Source organism: Mastigoproctus giganteus, chromosome 12 (genome assembly GCF_048544385.1).
Source record: "Mastigoproctus giganteus isolate SK-2022 chromosome 12, ASM4854438v1, whole genome shotgun sequence".
In the NCBI taxonomy this organism is placed as follows: domain Eukaryota; kingdom Metazoa; phylum Arthropoda; class Arachnida; order Uropygi; family Thelyphonidae; genus Mastigoproctus; species Mastigoproctus giganteus.
Genome location: NC_143586.1, coordinates 168626980 through 168644382, shown reverse-complemented (window position 1 = coordinate 168644382; position 17403 = coordinate 168626980). Strand labels below are relative to the sequence as shown.

Genomic DNA, 17403 nt, shown 5'->3' with positions numbered 1-17403 from the left:
GTTTGGTACGAAAAAAGCAATAAAAAAATTAAAATATGAGTGTGTTATAGGCCTAATGACTCTTATAATCAGAATAGCAAACAACTATACAGAATATACATCAGAATACAACTATTCATCCATAAAATCAAAATGTCTTATAATTGGCAATTTTAACTTTCTTGATATTGAATAGAACTTGTTGGTTGGTCACTCACACACTAGCAAGAATTTTTGTGGATTTAACTGATGACTGTTTTCCTCAGCAGCACGGAATCAACAAGAGAAAAATACTCTTGAGGTGTACAAAGAATATTGTCAAATGGGTCAAAACCCCTTCTGGCACCAGAAATGTTAAAGGATATGCAAGTTCACAGTGAGCAATGCATGCTGTACAGACTCATCAACAGATCACTGTGCCACAGTTGACATAGCAATACAATGGAAATAAGTGCGCTGGTTGGATAAGTCCAAATACATGGTGCAACACACTAACAGGTGCCTTTGTGTGTAGAGCAAGCAATGCAAGTTCACAGATCCAGTGTGCTCACTATGCAGGTAGGCGCCAGTGTTTGCTTAATATGGGGCATGTTTTTTGGTAAGAACTAGGACACCAGTGCATACTGATCAACATTTCATTGTTAAGGTCTACAGGAAGTGGTTGAGAGGAATGAGACTATACGCACCTTCAATGCTGCATATTTTCCCTTACAGAAATGGGATCTTTCAATGATGTGCAGGTTGTGTGTGTGTTGGGCTCTCACGGTGCACGAGTGGTTCAAGGAACACGGTAAAGATGTCACTTATCTTGACCGGCCTCCAAAATCTCCTGATCTCAATCCAACTGAACACCTGGATGTCCAATTAAACAGGAAGCGAAATGTATCGAAAAGTCATCTATTCCAATACTGAGGAAAGCCATGCAGGCAGCATGGCTGCAAACCCCAGATTAACATCTTCAGACATCTGGTGGAGTCAATGCCTAGGCAAATAACAGCTGTTAACTGTGTGAATGATGGCCCAACACAGTATTAGTTAAGAGGTCACAATTCCATGATAACTAAGTGTAAATAATTCTAAGATTAATATACCAACAGTATGTTACAACACTCAGCAAAATGGGAAAAAAAAAAAAAAAAACCTGGGATTAACTGTGCAGTGAGATATGAGGTTCTCCGAACAGTACAGACAATCTGCCAAAACAGCTCATGGAATTTTGTCAATGATAAACAAGAACTTAGCTTAGAGGGATAAGGAGCTGATTATCCTACTGTACAAGGCAATGGTTAAGCTGGACCTTAAATACTGTATACAGGTCTGGAAGCCTCATTTAGGAAGGATGTAGATCTGCTGGCAAGGGTGCAGAGAAGGGCAATGAGGTTGGTGAGAGGAATAATATGGTAGTCTTACCAAGCCGGGTTTCAGTTCTGCAAATTGAAATGTTTCAAGACTAGACACCTGTGAGATGATCTTACTGAGGTGTGTATGGTTTTGAATGGATTGTGCAAGTAAAATGCTGATAGCATTCTTCCTCTTGCACAGATTATACACGAGGGGACAAATCCAAACTGAAGATCTGTTGCAAAACAGATGTGTGGAAGTTTGCCTTCAGCAAGTGGGTTGTTGATCGTAAGAACAAACTTCCAACTGTTGTTGTGGAAGTTGTAGTTTTAAATATATTCAAGGAAGAAATAAACAAATCATTGGACAAGTTGAACATATGTGGAAAGATTTTCTTTTTGCTGATGCTTTATAAGCTTCCTTCCTTGCATATTTGCCACTACTAGTACTAAATATTATAATTACATTAAAACATTATAATCACAATAACTGTTTTCCTTTGCTTCTAAAGGCTCATCTCCATTGTTATACAAATCTGTGTAATGAACAGCAACTGACAAACTAATTTCAGCCTGCCCATACAAAACCTACAGAAAATATTTGAAATGCAGTGTAATTTCCACAACCACTGTTGTCATGTTCTTCTGATGATAAGAGGCTCAATGGTCATCTGTTCTCTATTTTTGCTTATTTCATTATTTGTTTTTCTTTAATGATTTATAGTAACATTTTGATATTTCACATTATTTGACCTCAGGATTATTAAGAGGAACCAGTCTAAATTTATTCTTTAGGCTTATAAATTCAAGGTATATTTACCTTATATTTAAAATATTCAATTTTTGGTACACTTTTTTTCTAATTTTTCCCGTCCCTCTCTCTTCCCTCCCTTTTGTTTTTCTTAATTGTTTTTTAGTTGCATTTTCTTTTTTTGCAACACTTTTGCTTTTACTGTCCTTAACCTACATTATGTTCTTGGCAACCTTTTGTTGGTCGTGTTAATACTGGCTCTGTTTGCTATTCTTTCTTTCTTTCTTGCTTGCTTTTTTATCTTTCTGTAATTTTACTTTTGATTTAATTTACATTTATTTTACATTACATATATTTATTTGATAGATGGGAAAAGCCAAATCTCAGTTTACTAGAAGAGATGTGATTTATAGAAAAGTAAATTACCAAGAACAGTTTGACCAATTCATTTCAAAGTTAACAAAAAAAAAAAAAAACACAAATAATTTTAGGGTAATATGGGTGTAAAGTTAAACTGTTTCTCAGAAAACCAACATTGGAACAACTCTATATATTTATTTTACTCCTGACTTCTTGCATTTACTTTATTATTTCTTTCTATTCTAACATGATCCACATCAACAGTGACTGAAAGTCCCATAATGTTTCAAAAATAAATTAATGAATAGTTGACCAGAAACCATTTTATATAATTGAAGCATTCATGACTGACATAAGAATTTTGTTCACAGGTTGGCCTTCATTATGTGCCAAAGAAACTGAATGACAAGTGATGAAATTATGTAAAAGCTAAGACAGCTTTTGTTTAAATTTATAGAAAATCAATATCCCAAACCACCATAACTCTGCATCAACATTTTGTACAAGAACTAAAAAGGTTTCCAGTATAAGTTGGAAGTGCTATGTTTTTTATCATCTTAAAGATAATAATAAATAATATTCATAAATAATAAAACACTCCAATTTCACATGAAAAATATGATTTAGAATCTTTGGTGAGACACCTCAATACATATACACTTAATGGTTGGCTATTATACTATATCTTCTCTTCAATTCTGCATTAATCAAGTAAGAATGGATAATGACAGATATGGAAAACAGAATTAATGTTAATGAAAGAAATAAAAGCATGATAGCAAATGGAAACAACCAGTCAAACTGATCTCTTTTCAGCTTAAATTATGAAATTAAAACCTACTAATTTTATATATGCATCAATTATTTAATCCCAACTAAATCTGCAGACATATGCACCTCCAGGTTCGTTGGAGAGAGAATCTGACTCCTAAAGGAAGACAGGAATAACAAAACAAAAATTGTTTTGAGAAAAACATTGTAAAGAGATTCTTACCTTATGTAAGTGGAGAGCTTCTTGTTACAGGTGATCTATCGAAACTAGGTCTGACTGAAGGCTAAAAGGATCCCTTAGACTACATATGTCAATGGCTGGCCAAATGGAGTGAAGAACCTGAACTACTCTGGTTGGAGGTGAATGTTCAGATACAGCTGTGCACATGAGAAAAAGAATACGATTTGCAATAAACTGGACCACTTCAGTGATTCCATTGGCTTCAGTTCAATCCTTGGTGAGAGCTGATGGAGTAAGTGGATGGTATCCTTGACGTATCATACACTAAAACTTCTGGATATGCATTAGCAGTAGCTATGCTTCTGAATGCATTCAGTAACATATCTAAAAGTAGGTAGCTAAGATGTAGGATTTGATTACTTGGACTCTAGAGGAGTATAAAGAAATCCACAGACTGCTGCATTCTAAATTTCCTTTCTTCCACCCATTCACTATTATAGAATTAGGGGTCCTACGTATTGAGGTTTCTCAATAAAGACTTTAAATTCTATTTTTTTTTACAAGTTATAAGCGTTTTATTATTTTATTAATTCTAATATCTTAATGGTTTCATCAACTCTTATCTTCATCAATGGGGTCACTTTTCATCTGAATGGGCTAGTGGATAAATCGAATAGAATATGCAACATACTTGAATTCTGAGTGCCTAAGTTAGCCTGTTTTGTGCTTTCAGGTCCGTGAAATTAACTTTTCTTGGAAAAAAAAAAAAAAATTTGGGGAGCAGAGGGGTGGGGAGATTTTGATACATCAAACTACTACTTCTGGTACATTCTCCTTATTCGGCCCAGCTTACTTTTGTTACATAACAGGTTCACCTGGGTCATTTTGACACAGTAAATTAAACTTACCAGGTTCACCTGGGTCATTTTGACCAGCATTTACAAAAATTTCTTAAAATTTTTTCTTTCCTGGTTAGTAATATTATCTAGATCACAAATCTTTAGTCTAAATAAACTAAGTTATTTTTTAAAAAAATAACTATCTATTCAATTCTGTGTTTTTTTTTTTATAAGGTTCCAGTGAAAACTTTCCTTGAAATTTTAAGCCAAATTGTGTAATGAGACAAATTAAAAAAACAAAATCCGTTATTCATACTCCATACTTTTTTTTTCCTTCTGCTGTACACAAGATAATAAATGGGAAGTTCATAAAGCAGCTAAAAATAGAAATATTTTCTTGAAATTTCGTTAGATCCCATATACATTCAGTAAACATGCTATACCAATATCATTTCTCAAAAACAATTATAATGATACAAACGTTTAATCAAATGCACAATGTGGTGTTATCAGTTTTATACCAGTTTTTCCAGTTTCCAACATGGCTTCCAAAAGATGAATTTCCTTTACTTTTTGTTACTGGAAGTAATACAGATCAAAGAAAGAAAATATCATCTTTTGTTTTTTTCAAAAACAACTAGTGCAATTGTATGAGTTGTTTTTTGTGCCAAGAAACAGTTACAGTTTGTTTCCCTTTTATCAGCAGACAAATGCCATAATGAGCAAGAGAAGTTATGGCCAAAGCTCAATGCAACTTGATTTGTCACGCTAAGCAGGCAAAACATGCACAAGAAACAAAAATGTAGTAGTGAGTTGAATTAGAGATGGCAATGCCTACTTGTTTTACAAGGAATAATTAAAAAAGAATAATTACATATCTGACAATAGCTTTTTTGTTGTTTGTGTGATAATTCATAGATTTCTGACATTTTAAATGGGGGAAACAAATTTAAAATACACTTCTGTTAACAGCAATTGCAAGTTACAGCTGCACACGGAGTAAAAACCATATAATTAGTGGAATTTGAACCAAATATATTAAAATTGGGTTTGGTCTAGATCTCATAAACCCCCCTCCCCAGGGCTATATTAACCATGGAGTAGTTGACTCCATTTGTAGCAAAAATAGTGGCGGTACACCTAACAAGTGCCCATTTTCTGAAACCATTTTGGGTTTTTTGAATTCTGCTTAGACAATGTCAATATTCCACCTTTTTTAATGGATTGTAATGTTTATCTCCATATAACTTTTTATATTAAAAATTACAATTTTCTAAATATACTAACAAAAAAAAAAAAAAAAAAAAAAATTTTACTAAAAGCTTAGATAACAGCAAGACGAAATAGAAGCATCAATCTCTTAGTCTCTCCCATGTTTGAGTGGTGCAGACAATCTGCAAGAGTAGCTCATGGTGTCTTGTCAATATATCATTGCCAAGAATTTTTCTGGCAGGGAAAAGGAGGTAATTATCCCCTTGTATAGGGCAATGGTCAGGCCACACCTTGATTACTCTATACAGGTCTGGAGGCCACATTTTAGGAAGGATGTAGCTACTGGAATGCGGACAGACAAAGGCAACAAGATTAGTGAATAGAAGATAGAATTGCTCTTACGAAGAAAGGCTTAAGTTTTGCAAATTACGGTGTCTGGAGACTAGGCACCTGTGAAGTTATCTCATTGAAATGTGTAAGGCCTTGAATGGTTTGAGCATACTCAATGCTGATGGGATTCTTCCTCTTGCCCAGATAGGACAAATTAAAACTGAGGGAAGACACTGGTAGAATAGATGTGCAAAAATTTGCCTTGAGCCAGCAAGTGGTTGATTACTAGAACAAACTTTCATTTGTAATTGTAGAAGTTGACAGCTTAAATAAATTCACAGCAGAATTAAACAAATGTTTGGAGCAAAAAGATGGTAAAAATGGGAAGTTTTTTTTTTTTTTTTTTTTGGGGGGGGGGGGGTGGCAATGCTGTATAGGATTGCTTTGTTGCATCATATGCCTCTACTAATGCTAATATTCCAATTTAAAAGACTTAATTGTGTGAAATTTCAAATTGCACATGTGCTTATATTTTTGCCTATTTTCTATATACCTTTAAATAATTTTATAAAAATTTTCCTCCTGGTATTATTTATTCAAGCCAATGGGAGAAGAGGGATACAGGTGATGTGGTACAAGTGGGTGGGGCAATAACGTCACTACAAATGAGCAGCCAAATAATTACATAGGTGATTTCCCGATTAGATTTTTATCAGTGCGTTATGTTAGCATAATTATGAGATGGGTGTAGAAGATTTTACTTACTCCATCATACCTGTACGTTTTAGGTGGGACAAACTGGGAAATAAACGACTTTGTCGTAAAAATGTATGCAAAGTAGTGGCTCGGCTGAATAGTGTCTCACTGAGAGATGTGTAGATTTGACTTACTCCATAATACTTGTGCATTTTATGTGGGACAAAATGGGAAATAAATGGCATCACCATAAAACCATGTAAAGTGGTCGCTTGGTTGAATAGCGTCTCACTGCAAGATGTCGAGATATTTCGTTTGAAATCTAAGGTGTTTCAAATATGTGAGAACTGTAAACAGAGTAGATTATGTGAAGGAAACTCTGAAGCAGCTTCAGTAATGATGCCAAGCAGGTTGACATTTTTTGTATATCCGATATTGGCTGGGGTTTGGCGAGAGAAGTGAGCAGGGGGTGGAGCCCCCTAGTAAATATTAATAAAAATAAACTCAATTTTTTTCTGTGCTATTAGTTATATTTAGGCTTATTTCCACACTTATTTCAAATTTGGCACCATTTGTTGTGTGAAATTTGAAATGGCTGCTTGTTCCCACAGAGCACTGGCCATTTTAAGAGAATACTGGGCTTTTCTGTTACCACCTTTTTGCTGTGAAAACAGTAATTCTTTCAAAAACAACAAAGCTAAGATAGTAGATATTGACAGTATCTACTAGAAGAATTAGTGTGGTACTGGACTAACATCCAGTACCACACTAAATTTATGTAAAATCCAAATAGTTTTAAAAGCGAGGTACCTGACAAGTTCTTGCACCCAATTTCTATTAAAAAAAACCCATAAAAATCACTTTAGAAACTATTTCAGTAAAATTGACTATTTTAAGTAGGTAGGAAATAAATTTAAGATTTTTAATTATTGATTATTGCATAAATATCATTTTTGTGGGTCACCTGTGAGATGCTTCACCACCACCACTGCCAGGTTAACAATCTAACACGCATGTTGGTATATTTGAGACAAAAAAAAAAATAATAAAATATCTTTCTCTCTGACATATGCCAGATAGTGACTGGAGGGAGTCCAAGTAGTGTGTATGTGGGGTGCATTGTCGAGGCCACGTTATGTCAAGGATCTGGGTATATTCTTACCACGTGTACGCCACATCCAAAAATTTCATTACTTAATACAGCATGTCCCACCCACTTTTTATTTTTAATTGAATAAGTTCAGTTGCAAACAAAAAAAAAAAAAAAAAAATCTTTACAGCACTATGTCCATCAAAAAGATCAATGCTGTGGTAACTTATGTTTGTGTACTTTTTTGTAGTTGCAAATGATGCTAACTGTTGTTTTTAATGATATTTTTTGATCTTATTATACAATGTTACAATTAAGAAAAACCTTTCAAAGTTCCCAATTTTAAATTATTCCTTACCCTTCTCACAACTGATTGGTGAAATAAAGACAACCAAGCAGCAACAATTATGATTTTCTAAACTATCTACTAAACATTTAATGAAGAGGTTTATCACCCATTACCACCATTACTTTCACAAAGTGAAAAACATAACAGTATCATTGATCTAACAATTGAATGTAGTGATAATTCTACATCACACATAGAACCAGTGCCACAGACATTGCTGCATGCTGTAAATGCAATGAATGGCAACATCAAACAGCAGTATACAATCATCTGATTGTATCAAACACAAAGCAATTTGATCTTCATTCATGGAGTGTTTCTTTGATTAAATGTTTTATCACAAAATCATCTCATCTCTAATTTTTTTTTTTTTTTTTTTTTAATATGTGCTAACATCTCGATACAAATTTTCAGTAAAGCCTACCCAAACTTTTGCAAACACTGTACAAGTCTCAAAATATACAACTTTAGATAATGTTACTTTTGTACAAGGAAACAGAGATAATAATAAGACTAAAAATGGCTCTAGAATAAAACTGCAGAAATATTTATGTGAAAGGAAATCAACATGCGAGGGTGGTTCAATAAAGAATCGCCCTGACCTAGCTGCAGAGGTGATAGCCTGTTGATCCTTGACACGTGTTTTAGTCCTCTACATAGCCACCGTGTAGATTTCCACATCGACGGATGAGGCTACGAATATTGTTTTTGTAGAAGTGGAGAGGTTGGTCTTTGAACCATTACTCTGTTACTGAAATGAGCTTCTCGTCGTGAGGGAAGTGGGTCCCCGAAGAAATTATTTGAGGGACGGAAACAAGAAGTCCAATGCTGCAAGATCAGGTGAGTAGGCTGGATGGGGCAGTATTTCATATCCACAAATGGCTGCTTGTGTTGTTGCAATTTCAGAAGTGAGAACTGGGACATTGTCTTGAAGCATTCTCACACCTTTGGACAGCATGCAATCCCCTACATGTTTTGATTTTCTCCCGTAATTTTGTGAGTAAGTTGGCATAATAGACACCTGTAGTTGTTCTACTTTTCGACAGGTAATCGGTCATTATTACGCCTTTCTCATCCCAAAACACTGTCAGCAAGACCTTTCCTGCTGATGCTTGGACCCTGCCTTCTTGGGGATGGGGAACCATGATCTCGCCAATCCATGGACTGCTTTTTACATTCAGAGTTTAAATGGTGTCTCCAACTTCCATCCTGAGTGATTAGACAAGAAAAAAAGTCTCCCTCTTTTTTTTGGCACAGGGCTAACAACTAGTGATTTATGTTGTCGATCAGCCCTCTGGGAGGCGCCTCCATAGCCAGGTGGGAAGGAGCAGCAGTGCGTAGCACATGCTTCTTGATTAGACCAGGGTTCGAGCCCGTCACCACCAAATACGGAGGATGCGGAAAGGTCAGGGAATGACCACCGTATATCCCCGGAGCAATATGGCCTTAGTTGCTAATGCTCCTAAAAACCAAATAACAAACAAACAACAGCCCTATGGAAACCAGTCAATCAGGAAATCCATCTTGCACTATTTTTATAAATGGAGTTGGTTATGAAGGACTGTTTCAACAGAGCCCACACTAATCTTCACCTACTGGGACAATTCACATACAGATATCCAGCGATCTTCCATGATAAACGACTCCACTTTTCTGATCATGCTGTCATCAATGTCTGAATGGGGACGACCTGGAATGGGCTCAGATTCTACCGATGTCCGACCACACTGTCTATGCCAATCTTCACAATGCCATAGGATGGGGCATCACCCTTATATACAGCAGTCATCTCCTTGAGGATTTCTTTAGGATATTTCCACTTCAAGAACAGATACTGGATTACAGCTCTGGCTTCAACTTTGTATGATGCTACTTCGTCACATGTTCAACGATGTAAGAGAAAAATAAATTAAGACACAGGGCTGAAATTTTACACCTTCAGTACAGAGATATGTATGATGCTACACACAAAATATCATGACTCTGCGATATATGTGGAAGTAGGCGAGGGAAATTCTTTATTGAACCACCCTCGTAAATGAGAATAATTATAATAATGAATTTTCAGTGACCTTAAATTTGATTCTGCCTTGCACACTGACTACCACAAATAAAATGGATCACGTGTAATCACAATAATCCGTGCACAAAGTTCTTTTTGTGACATTTCCAATGAATTTCTTATATCTCTGAGCATTAATTAATTAACAGTCAATTGAATAATGCTACACATGGGGAAATTATACACTAACAACCAACCAGTAGCGAGCTGGAGTCGGTTCACGAGATCCGATCCAATCCAATTTTATAATCAGGTTGTTAAACCGACAATGGCTATAAACTGTAGAGCAGCACACAGTGCAATCCACAATTGCTAGTAGCATTTGGGCAATAAGCTTTTATTTGGAAAGACAAAAAATCCAGCCAAGACATGCTCATTATGGATCCCATTGTACTTCCTTTCCCCTGCCCCTTCATTATGTGGCAGCCTGAGTAGGCATTATCTCTTCTAGCAATTTTACAGGAATATTATTTCCAACAAATAACCCCTTAATTTTGCCTAATGAAATTACAGTAAAAAAATAATATTTTAATGTTTGAAAATCTTTGTATTCCAAATTGTACATTGGTAAAACTTACAATAAATATAAACACACATACTTGGTCTCTTTTTTTTTTAGCAAGCCAACTGTTAAAAATTAACCAGTACACAAATATAATGAAAAAATAAAGCTTTTTTTAACTTTTGTACAAGTGGTTACATACGTGTTTTATATTATTTTTTATTTTTTAATTTTAAACGAAACTGCTCGGTAAGTGTGAATCAGAAAGTGAAAGAGCGCAGTAGCATTTTATCCCCCCAATACACACGAATCAGACTTAAGACATTTCCATTTTACTGGAATTTACAAGTTCTGAAGATGAAAAAGATGATTATAGTGTAACATTAGTTTCAATCATACTATAAACAGAAAGACATTTTTTAAAAGAGAAACTATCTTTCAAGTGGTCTATCTTGTTTCAATACAGCAGATTAAATTAGGGGTACCACATTAGGGTGCACTCTTACTCCCCCCACCCGAACGAGTGTAAACAAATCAATTATAAAGAAGTTAAACAAGATCCCTTCCCCATTCGGGGGTATACTTTATGCCAATGGAGAACAGGTGGTTTGGTTTCACATCAAATATGAATTTAGTTTTTTTATTAGAGTTCAAAGTTCAAGTATGGGGGAAATGATTCCAGTGAATGCAATCCCCCCCCATCCCATTATAGTTTTAGTTGATTAACAATCCATAAATTATATGGTATCATCTGCATAAAGATGGCATTTTACAGTACAGACAACTCTCGGTTCACGAACATTCGCTATAGCGAATGCCACGATTCATTCAAAATTATTTAAAGTCAACAATACAGTTCCTTATAAAACAAAATGCCAAATGTATAGGGAACATAATTGTAAAATTATTATATGATAATTAGATTGAACTGTATTTGAATAATAAAACTAATCTAGCCAGTAAAAAAAAAAAACGTTGGTTTACATGCCACAGCTGAGTAGAATGTTTTCTCATGGGAGAGGAATTGGTGACTGAAGAAACTGTTGAACTGGGCAATAAAATGGACCTCGACCTTGATGTGACTGATGTGAGAGAGCTTTGGACTTTCATTTTGAGGATAAAATAACCACAACTGATGAAATAATTGAAATAGAGACATCTAAATTCTGAAGTAACAGAAGAACCTGTTCCACAGCCTCTCAGAATATTTACAAGGCAGAAAATGGCTGCAGCTTTTAAATCAATTTCTGAGGGATTGGCAAGCTACAGTGAGATTTTTGAAGGAAAAAAAAAAAAAGAAACTAACCATGCAACTTTCTTTAAAAACATATTTCAAGTGGAAAACCCAGCTGTTTCTTCATTATCAGACCCCCCCCCCTTCCATCTACTTCACCTGCACCTACTGTCACTTATATGGAAAATATTGAACTCTGACGAAGATGTTGACGAGTAAAAGTTAAATACATATGTACAGTACATACGTTAGTACTCATTTTCTTTATTTCTATTTTGTAACTATGTTTTTAATTAAAATTAAGTACAGTATCTTGCTTTTTTTAATCTTTTATTTCACGTTATGTATCGTATATGATAAACCATAACGTATACATACATTATAATAAAACGAACTGTATATGATGTTTAGTACATGGTTTTAATGCTTTTAAATGGCTGCTGGCGTATATGAGTTGCTGCAGAACAGGAGAGATTTAATTATTTCCATCCTTGCCAACAGAGCAGCTAGAAGTTTTTGCCATTTGCATTTCTAATCCAAGAAAAAAGAATGTCCTGTGTCTACAGGACAAGTTTCTCGATTCAGCCTCTGACCAAAAAATTCATTAAATTAATTATATTAAGAATATGTTATATTCATATTCTTAATATAATTAAGAATATGTTATATTCATAATATAATTATGAAACAACTGTTTCTTCTCTTTCAGTTAAATGTTTTTTTATTGTTCAGGTATATAAAAATATATTATTAATTGATTTTAATTTAAAACTAAATATTGCATTATTACTAAAGTGTATGTTTAATACAAATTTTTTAAATTAATTTATTATTTTTAAAATTTCTGTACAGATTTGGTGGTATCAAAGATCAGGTGCAGGCATGATACAGCAGACCTGTGAAGGACTAAGCTATAATCACAAAAAAAAAATTCTCTTATTCTAAACACACTAATCATTTCATTATTTAATTAAGAGTAAAATATGCCACAACTGTCGTTACCCCTTACAAAAAACAAACAGCTACACCATTGATTCAACTGAGCAAATATTAGACACTAAGCTTAAGTTTCCTGTATGGGCCCATTAAATCTGTTCCATTTTTAGAACTCAAGTGTAATTTCAAATTTAATAGTCTAAGAAAAATTTTGTAGTTCAAAATGCAGTAAAAAAAACTAAAAAAAAAAAAAGTGGTTTGAGTATACAAAGTTCACCAATAATTTTGTACATTATTAAGTAGTTAATATAAAGGACTGTGGTAAACACCAAGAATATATTTATGAAATGAATACTATCCATCAAGGGCAGATTTATAACTTATCCCAGATATATTCAACATGTTATAAGTGTTTACTAAATATAAAGAGATGAAGTGCATTGATTTAAATTGAAGTCACTGTATAACACACACAGATCAATATAATAACTTGTGAAACATGTTTGAGTTGAGTAATACAAGAAACTGTCTCACTAAAACAAAAAGCACACCAAAGAAAGTAAAACTGTTTATTATATCAAAAAATGGTATACAGTACATCTAATAAAAAAATATTTTAAGAAACCATCATTAAGTACAATCCAAAGAAATAAGGAATTCTACCAGTTGTTTATTACTCTGTTTGAATGTCACGTATTTGTCAAATTGCTTTCAAAGTTAATTAATGAAAATACATCCTAATAATTCACCTGAACCCTTGCTCTTTGCAGAAGCTGTCTGCACGTGGCAAAGACTGAAGGACTATGGGAAAGAGATTTAAGGGCACAATTCAATATATTCCATAAAATATAATTTAACTCTCATTAACATAATTTATACATATTGACTCTTAATAAACACAAAGGGTAATCTTACTGCATGATTTCTTTGGATATTCAGTGTTTTTATTAATATTTTATTATTTTTTTTTCAAATGATATTTCGAATGAGTCAAATAATATAAAAGTGTTCCACCAATAACACCTACAGAGAAGATCATTCTCATTGCAGAAGGATATCAGGAGCAAGTTCATTCTCCTCTCTGTACCAACTGTCTCTCCTGTGTGTGCTATTCTCATATCCTAAAAACAAACAGTCAGTGATAACAGAACTGCCTGTTGCAATATTACGGATAAGAATGCTCTGCTTTGTAACCAACTTGCCATTCAGTGGTGCATTAGAGATTAAGTGCTGGATAGCACTTTGCCTCCACCTAATAAGTGCCAGCCATGACCCACTAAAAGACATTCTATAATTATTCTGCCTGCTGACAAAATTTGTTTGCTGTGTGTGTGTGTGTTGGGGAGGGGGATTTACCTTAACAAGAGTGCACCAATGTGAATACCATTCATGTATATATTTTGTAAATATAGTAAATACTCCCTCATTATGTAAGGAATTATTACAGCACATTAATTTACTCCACTTACATAACTTGTGTCCATAATTACTTAAGCCTGATGTGAGCCCACGCTGTGATGTTGGTTAATGTTGCTGTAAAAATACAGCAAGAGAAATTTCTTTACTAGGTTTCTTCTCTTCCATGTGATCCAAATAGCATGAAGATGCAGTGTGTACTGATTAAACAAAACACCCCTTCAAATGATCCAATATCTTTCCTTCCAAAAAACTAGAAAAGTGATGACAGTTGATTGGAATGCAACTGTTTTATTGGGCTGCAATTCACAAAAAAAAACTTCCTGTGGTAAAGACTACTTCTCCGCTATTGTGTTGTCAAATATTAACACAACCACACTTAATGTTGTGATAAAGCAATGACAGATTTTCATTCCAGTTATGAGTAAATAGGGTAACCAATGTTCAATGTATCTCTCAGACTGTCTTATCTAGAAGCTGGAAACTCACAAAGGAATCAGAACTGAGTTTTCTTGTAAATTCTTCAAAGATCATGACAAAATCATGTAATTATTAAAAAGCCATCAAAAAGAGCAGGTCAACCCCCCCCCCACACACTTTTTCATATAAACTATAGTTCAGCTCTTGAACTTCTAGAACTGCTATGGGAATCTTTCAAATAGGCCTTGGGGATTGGAAAAAAATATTCATAATAACTAAAAAATACACCCATCATGGCAAATGAGAGAAAAAATAATAAAATATAAAAACAGGGTAGGATGATAAATATGATAAAATGACAGAATTAAAATAAAATTATGGAGTTAAAATTCAACAAAATAAAACAAAAACACACTGCAGCTTTCAAAGGCAATCATCTCCTTTGTCAACAATGAAATTTATGGTGATGATACCTCCTAAAAATAACAAGATCATGGGCTGGTACATATCACAAAGGATCTTAAGCATTATTTACCTTATGTACAAATAATTCAAAAGGGGCAAGATGCAATGAGTAAAACTTTTCATCCCATCCAAAAACCAGAGCACCGAACAGATGATGAATAACAACTCTCCATCTTTATTAATAGTAACCACACGTATGGTACACTATGGCCACAGACACCTTTGCACCTAATAAATCCCCAAACAAACCAACTATTAATAGTGTTGTGCTCGAAAGAACAAATACATAAGCTCTTGGGGTAATTATCAGTGTCAATACCTACGCAATCTATTGCAGCAGGAATGACTGTAAATGCTTCGCCCCACCTCTGAACATATGCTCTATAGCAGGGGCCCAGCAAACTATGGTCCGTGGGCCAAATCCGGACCTTTGCCTGTTTTTGTACGACCCAAGAGCTAAGGATGGATTTCACATTTTTAAATGGTCGAAAAAAATCAAAAGAAAAATAAAAATCCGTGACAATGTGAAAATTTTATGAAATTCAAATTTCACAGAGTCCATGAATAAAGTTTTATTGGAACACAGTCATGCTCATTCGTTTACATATTGTCATGGCTGCTTTCATGCTACAATGGTAAAGTTGAGTAGTTGCAACAGAGACCGTATGTGGTGCTCTCATCACTTTGCACTGCTGCTTGGCAGCGCAAAGTTATCACGGTTATGCAGTGATAACTTGACAGCATTTCGAACTGAATTGCAATTGATTCTGATGACAGGGAACACTAATTTTGAACCCAAATTAAGGGAAATATTTTCCCAAATAAATGTTTTCCAAAAAAATTATAATTGTTTTGAATTTCGTCAATAAAAAATTGTTGTGGACGTTTGTTTTCTCCCTTATTATACAAGTACCTAAATAATATCCTCGATTTTGCCTCTTGGCCTGCAAAGCCAAAAATATTTACTATCTGGCCCTTTACAGAAAAGGTTGCGCCGCTTGCTCTAGAGCAGTGTTTCTCAAACTATCTGTGCTGAAGGACCAGTTTCTTTTATTTACAATCTTTTGCACACTGATACTTTTGTAAAATACAATAAAAATGAATTACTCTGAATTTCTGTACTTACCTCGTCATGGACCAGTAACAAACAGTTCAGGGACCAAACTTTGAGTAGCACTGCTCTAGAGAATTGTAATACACTTAGAGATACCAGGATACACACTTAACCACACTAGAGGTGCTGCACTCAACCTAGATCCTATCCAAGAAAGACCGCAATTGTGAGCTATATAGTTGCACTGTGAGTAAAGACTATCAACAGTACAAATGGAATCATATACAAATCAAATCCAGACCATATGAAAAAAATGAATGTTACGAAGGGGAGTACCAAGCTGATTTAAGATTTTACACATATGGAGAATGTTGGAGCACTAGAGATAGTTGATTAGAGGAAACTTAGCATCTGGGGGGAGGGAATAAAAAATTCACCAGAAAAGAAAATTGTTCATAGTTCCCATAGATAGTGGCATTGAAAATGGCTTGAAAGCTAATGGATTTGTATTAACCTTTTTTTTTTTTTTTTTTTTTTTTTTTTTTTTAGCTGTTCGCACATCGGCTTCTGTGGCCATAATGCACCTCCCAAAGTTTATGCATTTTATTCTGATCCAAGCCCGAGGCGAGATTCGAACCCGCGACCTTTGGGTTGTCAGGCAGGCACTTTACCCACCTGGCTAGCCTGGTCGGCTGTATTAAGCTAATGGAAAGGAATGGAGGTCCTGTTCCTCCATGTTTGAGGCTGTTTTTACTCCGGGTGCAGGTGTTGGCTCTTCGCAGGTGGAGGGCATAGAGATTCCCCGTGAGTTATTCTGGGTTTTTCAGCCTGCACAACATGCCAATCAGTCCATGAACATATACATCTACAGATACAATAATGTCTATGAGCACATGATTAGGAGCCATTATTACAATAATAACATAAACCAAAGCACAACCCAATTTGAAAGCTTTGAGTATGTAAGTGATATTTTACGGCATTACTGTGTAACTTTGTTTTGTCAGTGCACTGTATTTTACATTTCGTTAAATTGTTTGTCATTTTGATATTCAGTTTTCCTTATATTTATTGCTTCTTTCCACCTAAATTAACAAGAAGCAATATTCCTTTTATTAATTCGTAAAGTTATATATTGCCTTAAATATGCTTATGATCATTTGACATTAAGATCAAAAAAACAAAAAAAAAAAACTACACCCTTAACTTATTAAAACCTATACGTATAATTAATCAAAAATTAGATTGGCTATCATCTAATTGAATTTTCTTTTAAAGAAAAATTTTTTTTTTCAGGTCATATACACAGATATATGCATAAATAATAAGAGTTCGACAATATAAAAAAAATGTCTGTTCTTAAAGGTGATCCACTACTCAGAAGTTCACACTTTTACATTCATTTAATTTCATATT

The 17403-nt window shown here is 34.4% G+C and overlaps 1 protein-coding gene across 4 annotated transcripts in view; it reads right to left on the bottom strand.

Annotated features, from left to right (window-relative positions):
* LOC150077582 (serine/threonine-protein phosphatase 1 regulatory subunit 10-like) overlaps nt 1–17403 on the bottom strand; it is a 540490-nt gene that overhangs the window by 244306 nt on the left and 278781 nt on the right. The gene's annotated exons all lie outside the window — the stretch shown is intronic.